At 40.1% G+C, this 26,178-nt stretch overlaps 1 pseudogene; it reads left to right on the top strand.

Annotated features, from left to right (window-relative positions):
• Positions 1 to 134: 134 nt before the first annotated feature.
• LOC121010044 (peptidyl-prolyl cis-trans isomerase A-like) lies at positions 135 to 26,178 on the top strand (annotated as a pseudogene).

Genomic DNA, 26,178 nt, shown 5'->3' with positions numbered 1-26,178 from the left:
GGAAACCTGGCCGCCAGGGGGAAATACCAATTATAGTACTATCCTACAACTGGACTTGTTTTGTAAACATGAGGGGAAATGGGGAGAAGTCCCCTATGTTTGATGTTTTGGGGCTTTAAGAGAAAAATTGCGACATGTGTATGCAATGCAAGGTCAACCCTGGCTTATTGGCAGCCCTTTCCAAGGTCCAGAAATCAGGAGAAGAAACAATTAAGGGCCCATTACCTGTACCCAAAGCAGACCTAGAGAAGGAGGAAGGGAAATCTTCCACCTCAACTTCCTCCTCCTTGGGTCCTCGATCTATATATCCAGACTTAAAAGAAAAAACCCCACAAATGTGCACTTCTGCTCCCTGCTGCCCACCTTACGCAGGCCCTCCCCATAATGTAACAGGTGTGTTTCCTCTACAAGAAGTTAGAGTGCCAGGAGAAGGGACACAAAGAGGCACCACTATGATAAGATTACAAGTACCTTTTTCATTATAAGATTCAAGACAGATAAAAGGAGATCTAGGTAAATTTTCTGATGATCCAAGTAAGTATATAGAGGCCTTTCAGACTATCACGTATGTTTTTGAGTTGACCTGGAAAGATACAATGCTTTTGTTGAATCAGACTCTTAATGCTGAAACATGGGGTTCTGGTAGCGGTTGAGAGATATGGGGATGAGCAACTCATTAATTATCATGGGCCAATTATGTGGCCTTTCAGGGCACTGGAAATGAGAATGTCTTCAGAGGGAACAATTGAAGTCGAAACCCATAAGCCACGCCCCTTGTGTGGAGACAGTCACTGGAGATCTGAATGCCTTCAGGGACCTCAATCTGCAAGGGCTCAGATAACCAATGTCCCTGAAAGGGACTGATGCTGCCCAGGGTTCTTTACAGTGGCTCCCCCCAACCAATTACTTATTGGAAATCCAGAACCTCAGGTAACTCTAGATATAGAAGGAAAAATGGTTGATTTCCTTCTTGACACTGGAGCCACATTTTTTGTCCTTTCCACCTCCTGGCCAACTATCCAAATGCAGTGTAACTATTAGAGGCATCTCCAGAAAATTTAAGACTAAATTTTTTTTCTCAGCCACTGGGGTGCATATGGGGAGACTTGATTTTTTCACATTCTTTTTTGATAATGCCAGAGAGCCTCACTCCCTTGCTAGAAAGAGACATTATGACTGAATTAGAAACTACAGGGGTGCCTGGGTGGCGCAGTCGGTTAAGCCTCCGACTTCAGCCAGGTCACGATCTCGCGGTCTGTGAGTTCGAGCCCCGCATCAGGCTCTGGGCTGATGGCTCGGAGCTTGGAGCCTGTTTCCGATTCTGTGTCTCCCTCTCTCTCTGCCCCTCCCCCGTTCATGCTCTGTCTCTCTCTGTCCCAAAAAAAAAATAAATAAACATTGAAAAAAAAATTAAAAAAAAAAAAAAAAGAAAGAAACTACAGAAACTATGACTGAATTAGAAACTACTAGCTCCAGGACAGACAAAAAATTGCCTAAACTTACAGCAATCTGGATATCAAAGGTCAATCTTTCCTTGAGGTAAATTACACCTGATGGAGTTGTTCCTATAGAAACTGGATGGCCAAAGGAAGATTTGAAGATTGAGAACCAAAATCTAGTTCAGGTACTTAGTTATTCTAATCAACACTATTACAAGATCCAAATAAGTATGGGAAAGAGAGGAAAAACTATAGTCAAATTAATAAAAAATATGACCAGACATGCCAGGGATTTTTTTGATGGCTACAATGTGTCTTTCCCTCCTATGGTGTGGCTTCCTCCCTAGGAGGCATTACATTTGGAATATTGATGTTTGTTGGTCTAATATTCTTTTTGTATGTCATTTGTAGATGCTGTTGCATATGCCAAAAAAAAAAAAAAATAAGACATCCATGAAAATTTTGCTAGTGCAGATTTTCCAAACACCCTCCCATTATATCAGACATCTGGATCGACCGCTGAACCTGCCCTGACTGTCTTTCTGTCATCATCCACCCCTCCCTGCCTGCCCTTCAGCAGGAAGCAGTTAAGATCTGTTGGTCTTGTCCCAATTCCTAAAGGCAGTTAGGGGTAAAGGGGTCACATGTTCAGAAAGGGGAATAGCTGGGAGCATCTGACCACAGCAAAGCCCCTTGGGCATAAGGTTCCTCTTAAGAATGTAAGACACATCTCCTCCCCCTAAGGTTCCCCTCAGGAATTTGACAAAGACCTGACTAAAAATAAGTAATAGACCATAAAACGTATGACCCACAAGGAACAGTATGGCCATAGACCACCCCTCATACAATGGAAATGAGCCAATCAGGAATGGACAACCCAGCACCTAGAGCTATCAAGCCAATAAGGGTAGAACCTGAGAAGGAACAAGGGGGAAGGAAAGGGGAGAACGACCAGAAAAACAAGGACCCTGCCTCCTCTCTGTAAAGAGAGCTTTTCTACTATTCTTCCTTTCTGATCTCATACTCTAATAAACTTTTGCAAGCTGCTCTTTCTGTGTCCACCTCTTCATTCTTTGAAGCAGTGAGACAATGAACACTGGGTATTGAGGTAAAAAATCCTGCAACACATCCTCCCAGCAAATCAATATTCACCAACCCACAAGCTCCCCTAGCCTCCTTGTTTCAGTTTTTATCAAGGCTTCATTAGATAGGCATGATTGATTACATCATTGACCATTGGTGATTGAACTCAATGTCTAGACTCACTCACCTCCCTGGAATTTACAGGTGGGGCTGAAAGTTCCAATCCTCTAATCATGGTGCATGGCCAGCTCCTCCCTTGAAACTATCTAAGGGCTCACCTTCAGCCACCTTCTTAGCATAAACTCAGATATGGTTAAGAGGGACTCATTATGAATAACTAAAGACACTCCTATTACTCATGATATTCCAAGGGTTTTAGAAGCTCTGTGCCGGGAACTGAGAACAAAGACCACATATGTTTTGTTTTATCATTTCATTTTACTTTTTTTCATCATCGTAAGTGTCTCTTTAATCCCTATCACCTATTTCATCCACATCCCCACCCACCTCCCCTCTGGTAACCATCAGTTTGTTTTCTGTAGTTAAGAGTCTGTTTCTGGGGAGCCTGGATGGCTCAGTTAGTTAAGCAGCTGACTTCGGCTCAGGTCATGATCTCACAGTCCGTGAGTTTGAGCCCGTGTCGGGCTCTGTGCTGACAGCTCAGAGCCTGGAGCTTGTTTCAGATTCTGTGTCTCCCTCTCTCTGACCCTCCCCCGTTCATGCTCTGTCTCTCTCTCTCTCAAAAAGAAATAAATGTTAAAAAAAAAAATTTTTTTTAAAAGTCTGTTTCTTGGTTTGTCTGTCTTTTTCTTTGCTCATTTGTTTCTTAAATTCCACATATGAGTGACATCATATAGTATTTATCTTTTTCTGACATTTCGCTTAGCATTTTACTCTCTAGCTCTATCGATGTCGTTACAAATGGCAAGATTTCATTATCTTTTTATGGCTGAATAATATTCCATTATATATACAGGGATGCCTGGGTGGCTTAGTTGGTTAAACTCCCAACTCTTGATATCGGTTCAGGTCTTAATCTCATGGTCATGGGATGGAACCCCACATTAGACTCCACACTGAGCACAGAGCCTGCTTGGGATTCTCTCTCTTTACCTCTCTCTCTGACCCTCCCCCCTCTCAAAATAAGTAAACATTAAAAAATATTTCATTATATATATAAATATATATATCTCATTATATATAATATATATATTATATATATGTATATATTACGGCACCCCATAACAGTCTATTTTTAAATTGATACCAACTTAACTATAATCACATACAAAAACTCTACTTCTATATGGCTCCATCTTCCCAAATTTTATATTATTAATGTCAAAATTCCATCTTTATATATTCTGTACCCATTATATGGATTTATAATTATTCATAAGGAGGAACTGGAAGTAAGTCTATACTTAGAGAACCAGTACCGTGGTCTTCCAGTTTCAAGGTTCTAGTTCTGGGCCCTAGCTTTTCTTTCTTGCCTCAGACTCAGGCCCTCAGCATGATGGATTTGGTACCTGACTAGGCACTTTGATCACAAGTGCAGAGCTCCTCTTTCTCAGGACGCAGAGGACAGAAGCTTTTGAAAAATTTGGAAAAATAGACCATAGAATAATAACATATCTGAGAAAAAGGCAAATTCTACAAAGACTTGTACTAGTCTAGAGCACCCAGGTCCCTACTGTAGTCAGGGTCTCACAGAGGTCAGGAAAGGCTCCAGCTAATTCCATTATTTAAGGGTCACTTTAATTAAGGAGGAAAAAAGGCCAAAGCAGGGTATAACAATTGTGGTATCCTTTTATTTAGTAAACTTTTTCATATAAAAATGCTCAAACTCATAGAAAAGTAGGACATTCATATATCCACCAACAAGATTCAGCAACTGTTAACATTTTTGCTATATTTGTTTCATTTATATATAAATAATTCATCAAATCAAAGATGACACTGATTGTAAGACACCCCATTATTTTACATGAAAATAAAATAAAGAAAACACTGCTATTAATTGTTTAAACACCACCAATTTCTAAGATACATTCCAATTTTTAGGGATATTAAGATATAAAAAAAGAAACGTGTCTAAAGATTGTGTGTTACATAACTCCACTATATGAAGTCCTACATCAGGTAAAACTGATCTATGGTGAAAGAGATAATCAGAACAGTGGCTCCCTCAGTGAGGGGCTGGAGAGAAGATTGATTTGGAAAAGGCAGGAGGAAATGTTCTGAGGAAAATATTCTGTATTTTGATAGAATAATGGCATTTATCAAAACCCATTTCTTTGTAAGATTTAACATGTGTATATAATACATAATACTATATTATATCTCAGTTAGAAATTAAAATAACAAAATGTGACTTGACATTGATTTTTGTTTTTGCTAAAGCATTTAAAAGGTAAATTAAAGTAAATTCTTCATGGGGAAAAACTGAGAGCTTTTTCCCTGAGATCAGGAACACGACAGGGATGTCCACTCTCACCGCTGTTGTTTCACATAGTGTTGGAAGTGCTAGCATCAGCAATCAGACAACAAAAGGAAATCAAAGGCATCAAAATTGGCAAAGATGAAGTCAAGCTTTCGCTTTTTGCAGATGACATGATATTATACATGGAAAATCCGATAGATTCCACCAAAAGTCTGCTAGAACTGATACATGAATTCAGCAAAGTTGCAGCATACAAAATCAATGTACAGAAATTAGTTGCATTCTTATACACTAATAATGAAGCAACAGAAAGACAAATAAAGAAACTGATGCCATTCACAATTGCACCAAGAAGCATAAAATACCTAGGAATAAATCTAACCAAAGATGTAAAAGATCTGTATGCTGAAAACTATAGAAAGCTTATGAAGGTAATTGAAGAAGATATAAAGAAATGGAAAGACATGCCCTGCTCATGGATTGGAAGAATAAATATTGTCAAAATGTCAATACTACCCAAAGCTATCTACACATTCAATGCAATCCCAATCAAAATTGCACCACCATTCTTCTCGAAACTAAAACAAGCAATCCTAAAATTCATATGGAACCACAAAAGGCCCCGAATAGCCAAAGTAATTTTGAAGAAGAAGACCAAAGCAGGAGGCATCACAATCCCAGACTTTAGCCTCTACTACAAAGCTGTCATCATCAAGACAGCATGGTATTGGCACAAAAACAGACACATAGACCAATGGAATAGAATAGAAACCCCAGAACTAGACCCACAAACGTATGGCCAACTCATCTTTGACAAAGCAGGAAAGAACATCCAATGGAAAAAAGACAGTCTCTTTAACAAATGGTGCTGGGAGAACTGGACAGCAACATGCAGAAGGCTGAAACTAGACCACTTTCTCACACCATTCACAAAAATAAACTCAAAATGGATCAAGGACCTGAATGTGAGACAGGAAACCATCAAAACCCTAGAGAAGAAAGCAGGAAAAGACCTCTCTGACCTCAGCCGTAGCAATCTCTTACTCGACACATCCCCAAAGGCAAGGGAATTAAAAGCAAAAATGAACTACTGGGACCTTATGAAGATAAAAAGCTTCTGCACAGCAAAGGAAACCACCAACAAAACTAAAAGGCAACCAACGGAATGGGAAAAGATATTTGCAAATGACATATCGGACAAAGGGCTAGTATCCAAAATCTATAAAGAGCTTACCAAACTCCACACCCAAAAACCAAATAACCCAGTGAAGAAATGGGCAGAAAACATGAATAGACACTTCCCAAAAGAAGACATCCGGATGGCCAACAGGCACATGAAAAGATGCTCAACGTCGCTCCTCAGCAGGGAAATACAAATCAAAACCACACTCAGATATCACCTCACGCCAGTCAGAGTGACCAAAATGAACAAATCAGGAGACTATGGATGCTGGCGAGGATGTGGAGAAACAGGAACCCTCTTGCACTGTTGGTGGGAATGCAAATTGGTGCAGCCACTCTGGAAAGCAGTGTGGAGGTTCCTCAGAAAATTAAAAATAGACCTACCCTATGACCCAGCAATAGCACTGCTAGGAATTTACCCATGGGATACAGGAGTATTGATGCATAGGGGCACTTGTACCCCAATGTTTATAGCAGCACTCTCAACAATAGCCAGATTATGGAAAGAGCCTAAATGTCCATCAACTGATGAATGAATAAAGAAATTGTGGTTTATATACACAATGGAGTACTACATGGCAATGAGAAAGAAGGAAATATGGCCCTTTGTAGCAACGTGGATGGAACTGGAGAGTGTTATGCTAAGTGAAATAAGCCATAGAGAGAAAGACAGATACCATATGTTTTCACTCTTATGTGGATCCTGAGAAACTAACAGAAACCCATGGGGGAGGGGAAGAAAAAAAAAGAGGTTAGAGTGGAAGAGTGCCAAAGCATAAGAGACTCTTAAAAACTGAGAACAAACTGAGGGTTGATGGGGGGTGGGAGGGAGGGGAGGGTGGGTGATGGGTATTGAGAAGGGCATCTTTTGGGATGAGCACTGGGTGTTGTATGGAAACCAATTTGACAATAAACTTCATATATTGAAAAAAAATAATCAAGTAAATTCTTCAGCATGCATCTCCAAAAAATAAGAACATTCTACTATATAACTGCAATGCCCTTATTTCATACCTAAAAATTTAACAACAATAGTTTCCTAATATTATCTTTGGTTCATATTCAAACTTCTCTAAATGTAATTGTCTAGTGTTTTATTTTACTTTTTTGAAAAAGAGCACGCACATGTGCCTGTGAGCAAGTGGTGGGGGGCAGAGGGAGATGGAGAGAGAGAATCTTGAGCAGGCTCCATGCTTAGCATGGAGCCTGATGTGGGGCTTGATCTCATGATTGTGAGATCATGACCTGAGCTGAGATTAAGAGTTGGCTGCTTAAACTGACTGAGCCACTCAGGTGCCCCTTGTTTGTTGTTTTTAAGCTTTTTTTTTAATTGTAATTTTTAAATTTTATTTGAGAGAGAGAGAGAAAGAGTAATGTAGAGGGGCAGAGGGAGAGAGAGAGAGAGAGAGACAGAGAGAGAGAGAATCCTCAACAGGCTCCATGACCAGCAAGGAGCCCAACATGGGCCTGGATCCCATGATCCTGGGATCATGACCTGAGCCCAAATCAAGAGTCAGATGCTCAACTGACTGAACCACCCAGGTGCCCCTTAAAAGTTTTATTAAAAAATAAAACACATATACAGAAAACTATACCAAGCATAACATATGGCTTTGAAAATTAACATAAGGTGAACTCTCTTATAACCACCACTTACAATAAGAGATAGAACTTTGCTGGCCACTCAGAAGTAATTCATGTTTCATCTTAATCACAACCAACCCTTTTTCAAAATGACTACAATTCTGGGCAAGATTCCCTGAGTTTTGGCATGTTGATAGCAGGTTGTTTGTTTCTGTGCCCTTTATACTCAGTTGGATACAAAATCTTTGGCTCACATTTTCTTTCCTTGATATGTTAAATATGTGACTCTATTTTCTTCCAGCATAAAGAATTGCTGTTGAAAATCTAGTGGAAATCTAATCTTCTTTCCATTATAATTCATTTGGCCTTTTGGCCTAGATACAAAAAAGGATCAATTTTATTCTTTCTCTTTGAAGTTTAGAATATGTCTTAGTGTTTGTCTTTCTGGGTCAATATTTTCAGTTTTAAGGGGTGCCTTTTCAAAATGTAGTTTAAAATCTTTATTTTAAGAAAGTTTTCTTGAATAATTATTTTTACTATTTGTCATGTTGTTGCCTTGGTTTGGTTTTCATTTGCAGTAACCCCTAAAAAACATGTTATATATTATTTACATGGCTTCAGTGTTTGTCACTTTATATCAAATCTTCTTTCTCTTTATTCTTTAAAAGCTTTCTTTTTTCACCTTCTACTTCTCATATAAGGCAATATCTATAGTCTATATATACTCTTGTTTCTTTCTGGTTTAGTTTTATTTCTGAAATCACTTTTATTCTGAATTTTCTTTGTCACTTAACTGCAGTATTTTTCTAGTTCTGATTCATGTTAATCTTTGATAACTTGTATTTTTTGAAGTATCTTTTAGCTAGTTTTGAAATACTAGTTTATATTTTTCATCAATTTTGTGGAAGGGAACTTGGTCAATTAGCTTTAGGAATCCACGTTGTTTAAACTGCTCCAGCCTCTTCAGATCTTATTGGAGACCCCTTGTACTCATCCAATATTGGAACAGGCAAACCGTCTGTTGCTTCAACTGCTTTGCTTGAATCAGCCCATTCTGCCTTCCATAAATACAATTTTGCCATCCCATCAGTTGCTCTGTTTCTTCCCTCTGCTTTCTCCTGTATCAATGTGAATATAATGCAGATTTTGTAATACTGGTACTAGTTGTCCTCACTCTCTTGTGTTTTTGAATTTTGTGGGGACACCTTGTCATTTGACCTTGTTGTCCACAGTTGTTTTTGGTTTTAGTATCTAGTTACTGTCTGCCTTTTTTTTTTTTTTTTTTTTTTGGATGGGGAGGGGACTCAGGGAGATTAGAAAACGATGCCACTGCTGTCTCTTTCCAGAATTGTCGGGGGGGGGGGGGTGTGGGTGGGAAACGTGCCAGGAGAGCTCAGGAAGCAAATTATATTTTCATCCAGGACCATGTGCCTAAACCACAGTTAAGTGTGAATAGGAGAAGATGGGTCCCCAGAAGCAAGCTATCATATTTTTGAACTCTATATCAAAAAAGAGGAAACAACAGATGTTCACTACAGTGTTTTATGTAACATTTCATTTGAAGGATTCTACTATTAAAAAAAAAAAAAGAAAGGTATGATAGCTCTTCCTCAGCACTGTCTGTAGGAGGTGGCAGAGGTCTCCTACTTCATCATGGTCACCCTCAGACCTCTGGTGAAACCTGAGATCATTAAAAAGAGGACCAAGAAGTTCATCTGGTACCAGTCAGACCCATATGTCAAAATTAAGTGAAACTAGTAGAAACCCAGAGCCATAGGGTCCTCAGAAGATTCAAGGGCTAGATCTTGATGCCCAACATTGGTTAAGGGAGCAACAAGAAAACAAAGCACATGCTGCCTGGTGGCTTCCAGAAGTTCCTAGTCTGAACTGTCAAGGAGCTTGAAGTGTTGCTAATGTGCAACAAATCTTACTGTGCAGAGAGTGCTTACAATGTCTCCTCCAAGAACCACAAAGCCATTAGGGAAAAAGCAGCTCAGCTGGCCACCAGAGTCACCAATCGTGGCGCCAGGTTGTGTAGTGAAGAAAATGAATAGACATACAGCTTATGTGCACATCATATTTGTGTTAATAAAACCATAAAACAACCAAAAAAAGTATGATAATACTTGTCTAAGATAATGCAATTACATGACTTGTCCTTTAACCCTATTTTAAAGTTAACTTTTAATTATATGAATGACTTACAAATACATTCCTTTATAAAAGATTAACACGTACATAAGGCTAAAGTCCTCTTTGACCAGCTCACCAATCCAAATCCCCTGGCTATTTTTTGATGCCTGGCTGACTTTGCCCTATCTTCAACAAACTTCTGGTCCACAACCTTCTGCCCTGCTGACAGAGCATTTAAAGTCATTTTGACATTAACTAAAGTTAAATGTAATGATGAAAATGAACCTGCCAATAGCCATTTGGGGAGGATTATCTGTGCTGTTTTCCATTTGTAAAAAAAATGTAAAACTTGAGAATTTAAGAAATTTTGCTCTTTCTCTGTTCTATAGCATGGTGAGGGCCTTAGACATTGTTCTATCTTTGGTCAGCAAATCTTACTATTCCACCACAGTATTGGTAACTAATGGGCTTTTGGGCTCCCCTTTCATAAGGTTTGTGGAGATTGTTTTGATTATAGTGCATTATGATTCAAGTTGCAAAAACCGTACTCATATTGGCTATTAAAAAGGGATACACTGGTTCATGGAACCACACAGTGTGGAGGTATTTGACACCTCAAGAGTCACTGGATTCAGGGCCCCAATGGGGTCATGGCAATACTATGCCTTACTCAACCTCAGGGGCTCCCATTATATTGCATGGCATGAGCCCAACACTAGGTACTCTTGGCAATGACCCCATAGTCCTGTGCTGGGAGGTCTTCTCTTTGTTCTGCTTTCTCTGTTGACTCCCTCTTAGTGGTCTCTCTTCATAGCAGTAAAGTGCTATAGTAACGCATCTCCCCACACTCCCCACTTGCTTCTCAGGAGAGAACAGAGGACTTCTTTCTCCCAAAGGCCCCAGGAAAAATTCCATCATGATTCACTGGCTCTGATTGGGTCACAGTCCCAGCTCTGAGCCAATCACTGAGGTCAGGAGAAAACTGATGTGCTGATTGGCTCATGCCTAATCAAGGTTGGCAGCTTCTTTAGCATCTCTTGAGTGGTAGCAGTGGGTAGGAGGACACCAGGAATGGTTAACAGAGTGGGGCTGTGACAAGGAATGGTTCCATCTGACTTAGATGGCACCCCCTCTTACAAGGCAACATATCATAGCAGTTGGGAGTGTTGACTATGGAGCCTAATGACCTTGGTTCCAAAATTGACATAACCATTTAAGAGTTATGTGACCTTGGGAAATTACCAAACCTCTTTGGGCCTCAGCTTCTTCATCTGAAAAGTAGGGGATGACAGCAATACCCCCCATAAGATTGTGCGACATAAAATTGATTATATATGCATAAAACACTTAGAATAGAGAAAGACATGGGATAAGATCTAAAGTCTTTGCCATTATTGACAGATTTAATGATCCTGAGGAGAAAGTAAGGGAAATATTCCGTACAGCAAGTCTTCAATAAAGGGTAGTGTTCCTTTAATCTAAGGTGGGATAAGCTAAGATAAACTGACTGGAAGTGACCCCTTTCATCAACTCATCCATCTTAGTTTGGAAAGATATGCTTGCAGGTTCCATGCATATGCATGATGAGGTATGGTTTGCATTGAGGAGATGGGGGTGGGGTGGGGTGAGGGCATCACTGTAGAATGCCATTAAGAGCAACTCATTGTGAGATTTGATTCACAAACATTGTTCTAGAACTTTAGACTCTGATTCATGATTCTGCTCCCAGCCTTGGGAGCAGCAACCACTTCAGTTTGTGATGCAACATGCTGACTTATAAACCATTTATAGCTCTCCTCCATACTTAACACAGCCATCCCACAAATGACTCAGGTTGCAACTAGAGGGGAAACTGAGGACTGTGCCTGAACTTTCTCTATAATGGAGTGTAAATTGTCCTTTTGAATAGTGCCTTTTTCATAAATCTCGGGTCTTGAACATGGTAATTAAGAGAAGCCTGAAAAACAAAAGAGGCTTGTGTTCCAGGCCTTCTTTTCAAATCCCCAATGTTGAATTCTCTGTGCCTGTGTCTCCGCCTGGCATTTGATTTCTCCCAACAGCCTCCTCCCACCCTTTTCTTAGTAACAATCTCAGATCCTGGCAGCAAATGGCATGCAAAGCTGGGCACATTTTTGTTCTACGCAGACAGCGTTATATAAATCTTCTTGCTTTAAAGTAATTTCTTTTGCCCTTTATTTCTTTTGTGTGCCTTTGGGAGTCTGCTTGGATTCTTAATGGGCCATATCCTTGGCTGGCTTTGCTCGTGCTTTTAAGCAGAACAATGGATTCCAATGACTTTCATCCAGGCATTCACACATTTAATGAGGACCTACTATGTGGCAGTTGCTGATGTAATCAGAAGGCTCCTCCCTATCCTTTTAAGCTAGTTTTTCTGTCCAACAAACTCTACTTTAGAACTGCCCCCTTTTCTTTTCTTTTCTTTCCTTTTCTTTTCTTCCTTTCACTTTCCTTTCTTTTCTTCTTCTTTTTTTTAAAAGGCATAGTCTTAGCTAAAAGGCCTAATTCCTATATGGTTATCCCTATTCTGGGTGGCTAATGAAATGAGATCAAGGCCATCAATTCTCCCAGGACTGTATCAGGCTATGTTACATTTCCCTGTTTTCTAACATTATTCTAAGGGCATCTTCCTCCTGTCATTCATCTTGCTTATTTTCCTAAAGTTAGGTCAACATCATGACTCTTCAGGAAAACATTCCTGGATCCTTCTGATTTATATATTCCTCCCCTAGACTCCCTTGGGTCCACCCTTCTTGGAGAAAGCATTGCAGTTGGACTGTGAGCAGTGATTTACTCGGCTATCTCCTTCACTAGCATAGAAGCCAGGCAGGGACCGTGTCTGATTGGACTTACTATCTCCAGTGGATGAATCAACACATATTTACTAAGTACCTACTGTACCAGTGACTGTACTAGGCTCTTGGGACAACAAGATCTTATTTCTTTGAAGATTACAATCTCATAGAAAGATACACACTAGGTTAATAGTTACACGTCATTATACAATCTTGAACTGATCAGTGCTTTGAAGGAAAAGAACAGGATATTAGGAGACTGTGTGGTAGGAGGACACAGAGGTTGGATAAACAGGACTTTTGCCTGAGTAGGAGTGCAGAGGGAAAGCTAGGAGGGCTTTCTGTCAGGAGACTTTGAGGTGTACTGAATGAGTCAGTAGATTGTGAGTAGGGGAGAGAGGAAAGGGAACTAGGCTGCTTGGTCATCATGGGCATCTGCTGACTTGGCTTGACCTGTGTCCCTTCTCCAGGTGATATTACCCTGATTTTTCTTCTTGGGGATCTAAGCCTTCCTTATTTTCATTCTCACCACTGCCTTCTTTTAGTAATAGGCATTTGACTAGTGATCATGTGATTAGTCTAGGGATGAATTTGGACCTCAGTCAAGTCTGGGAGTCTCAGCAAAACTATTCTTTTAGTGCTTGGGAGTTTGTACTCAAAAGAAAAGGGAAAAAGATAGATGAAGACAGGTAGATTCTTGATGATTTTTTTTTCAGCACCTGGATCCAGCCATACCTAAAACTCATGTGTCTAATGAGTTTAATAATTGTGTCTAAATTCACATATGGCTCTCAAAGCTATTGGCTAAAGCTCCCATCTTTTTATTTGGCTTAAGCTCATTTTCACAGGGCTTTAGTGACTTGCAACTAAAAGTGTCTTTATTAATACAATGATTTTAACTGATGTTACTCATTTGCTAAAGCCAAAAGGGCTTGGGGGAGGGCAGCCAAAGCAATCGTGGAGGTCAGTTAACCAGAAGGAGAGGCAGCTGAAATACACTAATATTTCCTGTACTGACAGAGATTCCCCCAAGCCTTTATATTCTACATTCTCTTCCTCAGAGATCCAGACCCTTGGGTGTGCATCAGTGTTTAGTGTCTAGTAACAGATGCACTGAGGGAGAGCTGCTGTAGGGAGATACAAATACAAACCTTCCCAGGCTCTGGCAAGACAGGGTGGTCCGGTACCTGAGGTGCTGGAAAACCACAAGCTGCCTCTGTGTTGGAGGAATGAGGAACAACCATGATTTAAGAGTGGAGAGCTGGCAGGCAAACTGGTTTTTGCTGGACCTGCAGAGCCAGGCAAGCTGGGTCGGTCAGTGGCTTCTGTGAGCAATGGCACTGGTGGGTCATGTCCGCCATCTAGCGCCAGATGTCACTTTTTGCAAGTTGTTTACTGGCTATTTCCAGCTGGAAGGTTTTTGAGGGCCAGTTGGAAGGAGGAGGTCACTACCTCTGTCTTTACATCAGGAAGAAACTCAAAATCAGATTTTCTATATTATCTCCAATTTACCTTCTTGCACTCCCAGAGCCTAACTGATTGGATAGGGGAAAAGGGTAATCATCTCACAATGTTAAACTTCTGTCTCATTTCAAACCTCTAGGGTACTATGAATTTTATAGACAGACCAGATTGATTTGATAGATAGATAGATAAGATAGGTGGGTGGGTGGATGGATGGATGGATGAATGGATAGATGGATAGATGGATGGTTGGGTGGATAGGTAATTAAAAAAATAAATCCTGTAATGGTCATATTTATGATTCAGTGTTCTGGCAAGAAACAGCACACTCCAAAGCAGTACCTGGGGAGAGTTTAATGAAAGGGCTACTTACAAAGGAGTGAGAAGGAACCCAGGGAAACAATCAAGACCTGGGGAAGCATGCTAGAGTTAGTGGCAGTAGGAAGCAGCTACAACCCATAGGCCTGATGGAACAAAAAGAGGGAGAGGACCCAGCAGAATCTGCTCTATGGAAGGGGCCACTTGACAGATGCTGTGGTCCCAGCTGCTGGTTCTTGACTGGGTCCCTGAGAAGCACACTAAGAAGAGGATTCATCTGTAAGTAATTTATTAAGGAAGTACTCCCAGGGCAGATGGGAAGTGAAGTGTGAGAAGCAGGGCAGCACAGGTGAGAAAGCCAGGCAAAGTGTGATCCCAGGCAAAGTCCTCTGGAGGGTAGTTTCAGCCTGATGCTATAGGGGAGTTTTGGAGGGTAGGTTATGTTTCAGAAGACCTGCCTAGAGGCAGAGAGCCTTAGCATTGAAACCCTCAACCTGATAGTCACCAGTTAGGTGGGAGGGGAGGAAGCATGGGAGTTACCTAGGTCCTAGACTTTCTGAATGTTCACTTAGGGTGAAGGGGTAGTTTTGAGGCTCTGCAAACACTGCCTTAACATAGCTGTAGGTGCTGGATGTTAGAAGAACACACTGAAAATCAGTTCAAAGGGATCTAAAGGGATCTGGGTGAAGCAAAGACATCTGTCTCATGTGGGGATGGGAGCTGGTGAAATGTGAGATGTCAGATGACTCCTGAAGGAGGAAGACACAGATGGTTTTGAAGTACAAAAGGATTGTTTGGGGGGAAGGAAGGTAATGCCTGTGAAAAATAAAGGGGGAGGCTGAGAACACAGTCATATCTGACAGTCAGCCAATCCCATGGGAACTCTGGAGCAAACACTGATCATGAGAGGGGTCATGCACTGGGCAGCAGTGTCTAGTCATTGCCTGGTAGTTGACTAGGAAAGGCAAGATCCTGAAGGTGGCACAACCGGAGGCTGTCTCCTTGCAGCTGAATAGCAACTTCTTTTAGAAGGGAGATCCAAACAGAGCACCTCCACAGCTGCCACACTTAATGAAATGTAGCATATTTGGTTGCCTCAGCCATCTCCTAACACTAAGAAGGAAGAGCCTGCCCACAAGGAGTATAGGTACAAGGGGCAGAGAGAGAAACATGAGAGAAACGTGGCCCTTGTGGTTCACATGAGCACATAGATCCAGCTGTGCCTGACACCCATAATATGCTGGGCTTTTTTGGTTATGTGAACTAATAAATACTCTGCTTAAGTCATTTTGAGTTTGGGTTTTCTGTTTCAGCAAAAGAAAGATTCCTGATTCATACATTCCCTGAGCTTCACTTAACTGTAAATGAGGTTCATGATACCACTTTGCAGGGTTTGAGTTGAAAGAGGGACAATTAATGTAAAGCACAGGCACAGAGTAGATGCCCAATAAATAGCACTTAATATTATGAGAGGAAAAAGCAAAGGGCGCAAAGCAAGGTATAGACACCCCTGGAGGCACCTCTGTGTCCAGGGTAGGCCAGTGGGCTGAGTTCAGCACTCAGTAAGGATAGTGCCTGGTTGGGCTGTCCAGTGGGGCCCAGCTGTAAAGCAGGACTGGCCTCTTGAGTCACTGTGACCCTGTGGCTTTTCTGCAATGAGTGTTCCCTGACCCAGTGCATTATTGTCCATGTAGGAGTAAAAACAAGTCTTCTTTCTAGCCAAAGATGAGGACTGTCATCCTCTTTTTCTTTACCTGGACAGTCTTTGAATTTATTTTTGTTACTGTTGATTGTAAACTATGTAAATGTTTCTTTTGTGGAAGTATGTAAAGTTTATAATAAAATAAAAAGAATAAACGTGACCACATTTGCAGCATTGTGTTGATTCCAAAGCTTTGGGGAAAAACAACAACAACAAAACAAGAAAGAACAGAGACTTATAATTTATAACCCAAGAGCTATTTTCAGTTTTCTGAGAGAAATGGGAAATTTTATATTTTAGAAATCTGCTGGGCTTCCCACTGGTCTTCTTCTCTTCTCCCACCAAAAATTTCAAACCTTTAAAAGACTCCTTAGTAGAGACTCTGTGTTCTGAATGTTAAAACAATGACAGCAGTAGAGGTGGAGGCTGCTACATCTCATTTCTCCTAATCTCCCCGGGGAAGTTCATGTCCTAATTATTACAGAGAGAAAAAGTGGCTTTGAATAGCTATTTTGGTTCATTGAGCACTTAATACCTGTTATTAACGAAGCTCCTACCTGGTCTGATTGCTTATTGTGAGACTAGAGCACCTACAGTTACTTTAATAGCATGCATGACAGCTCTTGGGTAAAGTAGATAACATCAAAAGCCAGTGGAAAGTAGAGTCCTCTGGCACCTGCTCTGGTTCTTACTTTCTTCCTGTCTTCAAGTCAAGGAGAGACTAGATGATTTCGACTGTTTTTTCTCATTTTTCTTAGGGCTTGGGGGACCACAAAAGCCCATCTTTATGTCACTTCCCTTGTGGTGCCATCCCCAGCATGCCCTGGCAGAATTAATTATTGCTTCCTTTGGTATCTGTGGTAGCCAGCATCCAGAATGGCCTCCAATGATACCTGCTTCCTGGGTTACATGCCCTTACTTTGTACCATCCTACACTGAATGAGGCTGGCCTGTGTGACCAATAGGATATTGCAGAAATGAGCATATAACTTCTGAAGTTAGGCCATAAAAGACATTGTGGAATCCTTCTTGTTCTCTCTTGGATCACTTGCCCTGTGGAAGTTTAGCTGCTGTGTCATTAAAAGACAGTAGTTTTAAAAGATGTCCACAGATTCTTTGATACATCTCCCTTCAGAAAATGGAGCTTACTTCCTTTCTCCTTAAGTGTGACTGGACTTTTTGGCTCACTTCTAATGAACAGAATATAGCAGACATAATGATTTGTGATTTCTGAGATTTAGTCATAAAAGGAATCACAACTTTACCCTTGCTGTCTCTCTTAGACTACGTGATCTGGGGGGAAATTCCCTGACATGAGGACACTCAAACATCCCTGTGGATAGATCCGTGAAGCAGGGAACTGGGACTGCCTGTTGACAACTATGGGAGTGAGTCTTCCAGGAGGCATAACCTGCAGCTCTGGTCAAGGCTACAGATGGCTGGGTTCTAGCTGACAACTTGACTACAACCTCTTCATGAAAGATTCTATGCCAGAATCACCCAGCTAAGCTGCTCCTAAATTTATAATCATTTAAGTTTTAATTAAGTCTTAAAAAATATATGTAATTTATTATTATCAGCTAAATTAGAGAAGGAAAATTTACTTATTTTTCACCCTAATATGGCAAAAGAAACTTTACTGTTTTTGGTTTGGTTTTGCCAAGAAAAGCCAAAGTTAACAGTCAAGAGCTAAGACTGTAGTATATTATTTGTGGAGGTATACTGCTTAATGAAACAATAAAACTATAAAAATGTAAATGACTTTACATACAAAACACAAAGAAGGGGCACCTGGCTGGCTCAGGCAGTAGAACATGTGACTTTTGATCTTGGGGTCATGAGTTCTGGCCCCACGCTGGGGGTAGAGATTATTAAACAAATACATAAATAAATATTTTTAAAAACCACAAAGAAATAAATTCAAAACCAAAATAATCTTTTTAGAAATCAGGGGGTAACTGACATATAACATTGTATGAGTTTCAAGTATACAACATAATGATTGTATATGTATATATTGCTAAATGATCACCACAGCAAGTCTTCAGTGTGGTCCCTGTCCGCCCCGCCCCCACCTCCGCTGAGGGCTCTGCTATTTTGAGAGAAATACACCAGTGAGAGCTGGGGCTCCTTCCCAGGAGGAACTTAGGCTCACTTTGGTTTGTTTCCAGGGTGGGGTTATTTTAGAGATTCCTCCCCCCCGCCCCCAGGCCTCCCTCTCCTGGTTTTGCTTGAATCTTGGCTGTTGGTGGCTCAGAGTGGGTGGGGTAGGGCGGGGGTGGCCAGGGGTGCCCCATAGGGGCCCTGACCCTGTTGCTGTGTCCTCCTCTCTCCTGTTCCTGCTGCCCATGAGGGCCCCTGGACTAGCTGGGCCTGGGACCAAGGTGTCTGGACAGGTGGCTTGTTTGGAGAAGTGGCTGTTGGTGGAAGGCTGGGTGTCCCTACTTGACTCACCTTTTTGGTCAAAATAAAAAGAATTATCTCAGGTCAGAAAAAAAAAATACAGGAGGTGGCTGAGATGCCAGCAGCTCCAAGGGCAGGGGAGGGGGTGGTAGGGTGGGTAGAGTGGCGCCAAGCGCAGCAGGGGTGAAGGTGACAGCCGGTGGCCAGCAGGCAGCATAGGTCGCATTCTCCTTGCTCCTAGGCCATGGGTGCCAGGGCAGCAGGGCAGCATGGACAATAAGTCAAGACAACTAAACAATAAGTGTAGTTAATATCTGTCACCATACAGTTACAAAATCTTTTTTTTTCTTTTCAAGATAATCTTTTAAAATAAATATTATTGGATTAAAAAGACAACAGAAAAATAGTGCAACTCCTTTTGAAAAAAACAGTTTGACAGTTCTTTAAAACATGAAACATAAGGGGAGGTTTCAAGATAGCAGCCTAGGAAGATCCTGATCTCACCTCTTCCTATGGACACAACAAATCTCCACCTACGTTCAGAATAATTGCCTCTGAAGACGACCTAGAACCTGGATGGACAGACCCTCCCAGCAAGGGATGGCACTGAGATGGGTAGAAGAGGCAGAGATGTGGCTATGCTAAGGAAAAAAAACTACACACCAGGTACAGCACTCCACTGTCAGGAGGGATCTCAAATGTACAGAAATTTTCCCTGAGGAGTGAGATATTCGAGCTCCAAATCAGGCACCCTAAACCTTAACTCTACACAAGAGAGATGATCTGGCAAAAAGCTATCTTTGAAAACTAACAGGGAATACTTCAAGGAAAACTATAGAACTATAGGGAAATGCACTTTTGAAGGGCTTGTGTGCAGACTCACTTGACCTAGAAACTAGCACAAAAACATCAGATGGAAAAGTACATAGATCACAGGTGAAGGAGACCCACTTATGAATGAGAGAACCAGCTGGAGAGGCAGGAGGCAGGAGGCAGCTGGGTCTCTCTCTGGGGATTGAAATTGGCAGCAACCATTTTTGCTACGTCATTCTGCTCTGCTGATCCCAGCAGTGATGGCTGCCATTTTGGAATCTCCTTCTAGATTGCTAATGCCTTGGGGTATGACTTGCTGAAAGCATCACACAACCCTGTGTGTTGGCTGGGCCTCACAGCTGACAGAATAACTCTGCCCACAGTGCACCAGCAACAGTCAAAACTGGTCTTTATAGTTAGATGAGACAGGAGCCATACCCCCCACCAGTGTACCCAAAGCACCTATGGCTCTGCCATACTACAAAGGCGACACAATTGGAGCAGCTGGCTCTGGTGGCCAGGGATTATACTTCCGGGTCCCACACAACATCTTTAATATAAGGCCATTCCTTCAAGACTGGGATACTTAGCTGTACTACCTAATACACAGAAACAAACATACAAAGTTAGGCAAAATGAAGAAAGAGAGGAATATGTTCTAAATGAAAGAACGAGATGAAATCTTAGAAAAAAAACTAAATGAAGTGAAGATAAGCAATATACCTGATAAAGAGTTTAAAGTAATGGTCATAAAGATGCTTACCAAACTCAGGAGAAGAATAAACATAGTGAAAACTTCAACAAAGATAGAAAATATGAGAAAGTATCAATCAGAGCTGAAGACTATAACAGAAATAAACAATACACTAGAGGGAATCAACAGCAGATTAAATGATGCAGAAGAACAAATCAGTGATCTGGAAGACAGGGTAATGCAAATCACCAAAACTGAACAGCAAAAAGAAAAAAGTATCTTTAAAAACGAGGATAGTTTAAAGACAACTACCACGGGGCGCCTAGGTGGCGCAGTCGGTTAAGCGTCCGACTTCAGCCAGGTCACGATCTCGCGGTCCGTGAGTTCGAGCCCCACGTCGGGCTCTGGGCTGATGGCTCAGAGCCTGGAGCCTGTTTCTGATTCTGTGTCTCCCTCTCTCTCTGCCCCTCCCCCGTTCATGCTCTGTCTCTCTCTGTCCCAAAAAAATAAATAAACGTTAAAAAAAAAAATTAAAAAAAAAAATAAAAATAAAGACAACTACCAGGAATCACAGAGACTGCCACACAAGATGAATGCAGAGATCCACACCAAGACACACGCTGCAACTAAAATGTCAGAAAGTAAAGATGAAGAGAGAATCTTAAAAGCAGCAAAAGAAAAGCAAATAGTTATATATAAGGGAAACTTATATATAAGGGAAGCTGATTTTCCAGCAGAAACTTTGCAAACTAGAAGAAAGTGGGACAGTATATCCCAAGTACTTAAAGGAAAAAACCTTATAACCAAGGAAATTCTACCCAGCAAGATTATCATTCAGAATTGAAAGGGAGATAGAAAATTTCTCAGACAAACAAAAGCTAAAGGATTTCATCACCACCAAATGTGCTTTACAAGAAACATTAAAGGGATTTCTTTAAATGGAAAGAAAAGGCCATAACTGGACACAAGAAAATAAATGAAAGAAAAAATTCTAACTGGTAGAGGCAAACATATAGAAAAGGTAGTGGATCAACACTTATAAAACTAGTGTGAGAGTTAAGAGACAAAAGTAGTAAAAGCCAATACATCTACATTAATTAGATAAGAAATACATTAAATAAAAACATGTAAATTATGACATCAAAACACTAAAAGTGTAATGTTTTCGGAATGTGTCTGAACATAAATGACCACCAAATTAAACATTTTTTTTCATATTCATTTTTGAGAAAGAGAAAGACACACACAGAATATGAGTGGGGGAGGCACAGAGAGAGAAGGAAACACAGAATCCTAAGCCAGCTCCAGGCTCTGAGCTGTCAGCACAGAGCCCGATGTGGCGCTCAAACTCATGAACCATGAGATCATGGCCTGAGCCGAAGTTGGATGCTCAACTGATGGAGCCATCCAGGTGCCCCTAAATGACCACCAACTTAAAATAGACTGCTACATTACACAGGTTGTTATGTAATCCAGTCAAAAGACATAAGGTGGCTAAATGGATAAAAAATATGCTGCCTATAAGAGACTCACTTCGGATCCAAAGACACACACAGAAGGAATGAGGGATGGGAATGGAAAGGAAAAGAAAGTTGGGATAACAATAATTATATCAGACAAAATATACTTTAGACAAAGGCTGTAAAAATTGACAAAGAATGGCATTATATAATGATTGGATCAAACCACAAGAAGAGCTAACACTTATAAATATTTATGTGCCCACAATAGGAGCACCTAAATATATAAGCAAATATTAACAGACAAAAAGAGAGAAATTGACAGTAATATGATAATAGTAGGGAACTTTAAAACCCTACTCACATCAATGGATGGATCATCCAAACAGGAGATTAATAAGGAAACATTAACCTTGAGAGCATCAATGTATAGAAGAGTACAATGGATTGAGAGAGAACATCAATGGATGGATCATCCAGACAGAAGATTAATAAGGTTGGGGTTGTGGGAGGGGGGATGGGCTAAGTGGGCTAAATGGGTAAGGGGCACTAAGGAATCTACTCCTGAAATCATTGTTGAACTATATGCTAACTAATTTGGATGTAAATTAAAAAAAATAAAAAATAAAACAGGTAAATAAATAAATAAATAAATAAATAAATAAATAAAAAGAAGATTAATAAGGAAACATTAACCTTGAACAACACATTAGAACAAATAGACTTAATCTCTCTCAGAGAAAAGTCCTTCTAGGAACAGTAGAATACACATTCTTCTCAAGTGCACATGGGACATTCTCCAGGATAAATCACATATTAGGCAACAAAACAGTGTCAATAAATTTAAGAAGAGTAAATTAAGAAGATTAAAATTATATCAAGCATCTTTTTCAACCACAGTGCATGAAACTAGAAATCAACTACAAGAAGAAAAGTGGAAAATAACACCAATATGTGAAGACCAAACAACATGCTTCCAAAGAACCAATGAGTCAATGAAGAAATCAACCAGGAAATAAAAAGTACTTTGGGGCAAATGAAAATGAAAACACAACACTCCAAACTGTATGGGATGCAGCAAAAACAGTTGTAAGAAGGAATTTTGTAGCAATAAAGGTCCCACCTCAAGAACAAGAAAAATCTCAAATAAACATTTTTACTTTACATTTAAAGGAGCTAGAAAAAGAAGAACAAATAAAGTTCTAGCTACAGCAATTAGATAAGAAAAAAAGAATAAAAGGCATCCAGAAGAATAGCAGGAACTGCTGCCCAAACCACATCTTCTAACCAGAGAGTTGTGCAAAGCCTCAGTTCAGTTGAAGTAGTATCAGGTCTCATTTAACAAGCAAACCAGAGCACACCTAGTTAAAACTTGCCACATTCTGGCCAAGGACCAAGCACTGCCCACTGCAGGCAAAGAGAGCCCCTGAAGGAGACTGACCTGAGGGACAGAGCAGCCAAAACACAACACCAGGGTGCACAGAGCACACACCAGAGACAATCCGGGAAGAGCCAGGCCCTGGACACTATACAATCTCTTCTTCAAAAGGCCATTACTTCAGGAGCAGGAAACACAATGGGCTTTTCTAACACAGAGAAGAAGGCAGAGACTTAAACAAAATGTCAAAACAGAGGAATTCATCCCAAATGGAAGAACAAGATAAGGCCATGGCCAGAGATCTAAGCAAAACCGATATAAGTGGCATGCCTGATGGAGAATTTAAAGCAACAATCATAAGGATACTTGCTGGGCTTAAGAAAAGAATAGAAGACGTCAGGGAGACCCTTACCACAGAGATAAAAGTTAAAAAAGAATCAGTCAAAAATGAAGAATACAATAACTGAGATTGGAAACAGGCTTGATGCAATGAACAGCAGACTGTAAGAAGCAAAGGAACAAAAAAGTAACATAGAAGACAAAATAATAGAAAATAATGAAACTGAACAAAAGAGAGAAAGAATAATTATGGAACACAAGAATAGACTTAGAGAACTTAGTGACTCCATCTAATGTAATCACATTACATTTATAGGATTATTATAGGAGTCCCAGAAGAAGAGAGAAAAAGAGGCAAAAAAAATTTAACTATTAGTTAAAAACTTCCCTAATGTAGGAAAGGAAACAGACATCCAGATCCAGGAGGCACAGAGAACTCCTATAACATCCATGGTCAAGATATTGTAATTAAATTTGCAAAATATAGTGATAATGAAAAAAATCTCAAAAGCAGCAAGACAAAAGAATTCCTTAACGTACAAGGGAGAACCCATAACGCTAGCTGTAGATTTCTCAACAGAAAGTTGGCAGGTCAGAAGGGAGTGGCATGATATGCATAAGAAAAATCTCTAGCCAAGAATATTCTATCCAGCAAGGCTATCATTCAGAATAGAAGGAGAGATAGTTTCCTAGACAAACAAAAACTAAAGGAGTTTGTGACCACTACACCAGCTCTGCAAGAAATATTAAAGGGGATTCTGAGTGGAAAGGAAAGACCAAAAGTGAGAAAGACAAGAAAGGATCAGAGAAAAATCTCAAGAAACAATGACAAAACAAGTAATAAAATGCACTAAATGTATATTTATCAAGAATTATTTTGATTCTAAATGGACTAAACATTCAAAGACATATGGTATCAGAACAGATAAAAAAAAAAAAAACCAACCAAGGGCCATTTATATGCTGCTAAAAGAGATTCATTTTAGACCTAAAGACACCTGCAAATCGAAAGTCAGGGAATGGAGAAACATTAACCATGCAAATGGATGTCAAAAGAAAGCCAGAGTAGCAATACTTATATCAGATGAACTAGACTTTAAAACAAAAACTGTAACAAGAGATGATAATAAACAAGAAGATTTAACAATTATAAATATTTATACACCTAACAATAAGGCACTCAAATATAAAACAAACAATTAGAACAAACATAAAGGAACTAATTGATAATAATACAATAATAGTAGGGGAGTTTAACACCCCACTTATAGCAATGGACAGACAGATCATCTAAACAGAAAATCAATAAACAATAACATTCAATGATACACTGGACCAGATGGACTTAACAGATATATTGAGAACATTCTACCCTAAAACAGCAGAATACACATTCTTTTCAAGTGCACATGGAACACTCTCCAAAATATATCACATACTAGGTCACCAATCAGACCTCAACAAACAAAAAGATACAAAACACTATGAAACTTGAAGTCAGCAAGAAGAAAAATTTGGAAAGACCACAAAGACATGGAGGTTAAACAACATGCTACTAAACAATGAATGGGTCAACCAGGAAATCAAAGAAGAAATTAAAAAAAAACCATGGAAATAAATGAAAATGAAAACAGCACAGTCTAACTCCTTTGGGATGCAGCTAAAGAGAGAAGTAAATAGCAATACGGGCCTACCTTAAGAAGCAAGAAAAATCTCATATAAACAACCTAACTTTACACCCAAAGGAGCTAGAAAAAAAAAAAAAAAGAACAAATGAAGCCTATAGCTAGCAGAAGGAAGGAAATAATAAAGATTAGAGCAAAAACAAATGATATAGAACAAACAAACAAAAAAACCAATAGAACAGATCAATGAAATCAGGAGATGGTTCTTTGAAAAAATTAATAGTTGATAAACCCTTAGCCACACTTATCAAAAGGAAAAGAGAAAGGACCCAAATAAATAAAATCACAAGTGAGAGAAGAGAAATAACAACCAACACCACAAATACAAACAATTGTGAGGCAATATTATGAAAAACTATATGCCAACAAATTGGACAATCTAGAAGAAATGGATGAATTCCTAGAAACATACAAATGACCAATATTGAAACAGGAAGAAACAGACTGATAACCAGCAAAGAAACTGAATCAGTAATCAAAACATCTCCCAACAAACAAAAGTACAGGGCCAGATGGCTTCACGGGGGAATTCTACCAAACATTTAAAGAAGAGTTAATACCTTTCTTCTCGAACTTTCCAAAATAATAGAAAAGGAAGGAAAACTTCCAAACTCATTTTATGATGCCACATTAGCCTCATATCAAAATCAGATAAAGAATCCACTAGAAAAGAGAACTACAGGCCTTGCAGACACTGCCACCCTGGAGCCACCTGCGGTTCCCAGCTATGGTCAACCTCACTGTTCTTCAACATTGCTGTAGACAGTGAGCACTTGGTCCGTGTCTCCTTTGAGCTGTTTGCAGACAAAGGTCCAAAGACAGCAGAAAACTTTTGTACTGTAAGCACTGGGGAGAAAATATTGGTTATAAAGGTTCCTGCTTTCACAGGATTATTCCAGCATTTATGTGCCAGGGTGGTACCTTCACGTGCCATAATGGCATTGCTGGCAAGTCCGTCTATGGGGAGAAATCTGATGATAAGAATTTCATTCTGAAGCATACAAGTCCTGGCATCTTGTCCATGGCAAATGCTGGACCCAACACAAATGGTTTCCAGTTTTTCATCTGCACTGCCAAGACCTAGTGGTTGGATGGCAAGCATGTGGTCTTTGGCAAGGTGAAAGAGTGCATGAATATTGTGGAAGCCATGGAGCACTTTGGGCCCAGGAATGGCAAGACCAGCAAAAAGATAACTATTGCTAACTGTGCACAAATCTAATAAATTTGACTTGTGTTTTATCTTAA

This window comes from Herpailurus yagouaroundi, unplaced genomic scaffold, assembly GCF_014898765.1.
Source record: "Herpailurus yagouaroundi ecotype Mexico unplaced genomic scaffold, PumYag 190, whole genome shotgun sequence".
NCBI classification, from domain to species: Eukaryota; Metazoa; Chordata; class Mammalia; order Carnivora; family Felidae; genus Herpailurus; species Herpailurus yagouaroundi.
This window is presented reverse-complemented; position numbering and strand designations above follow the sequence as displayed.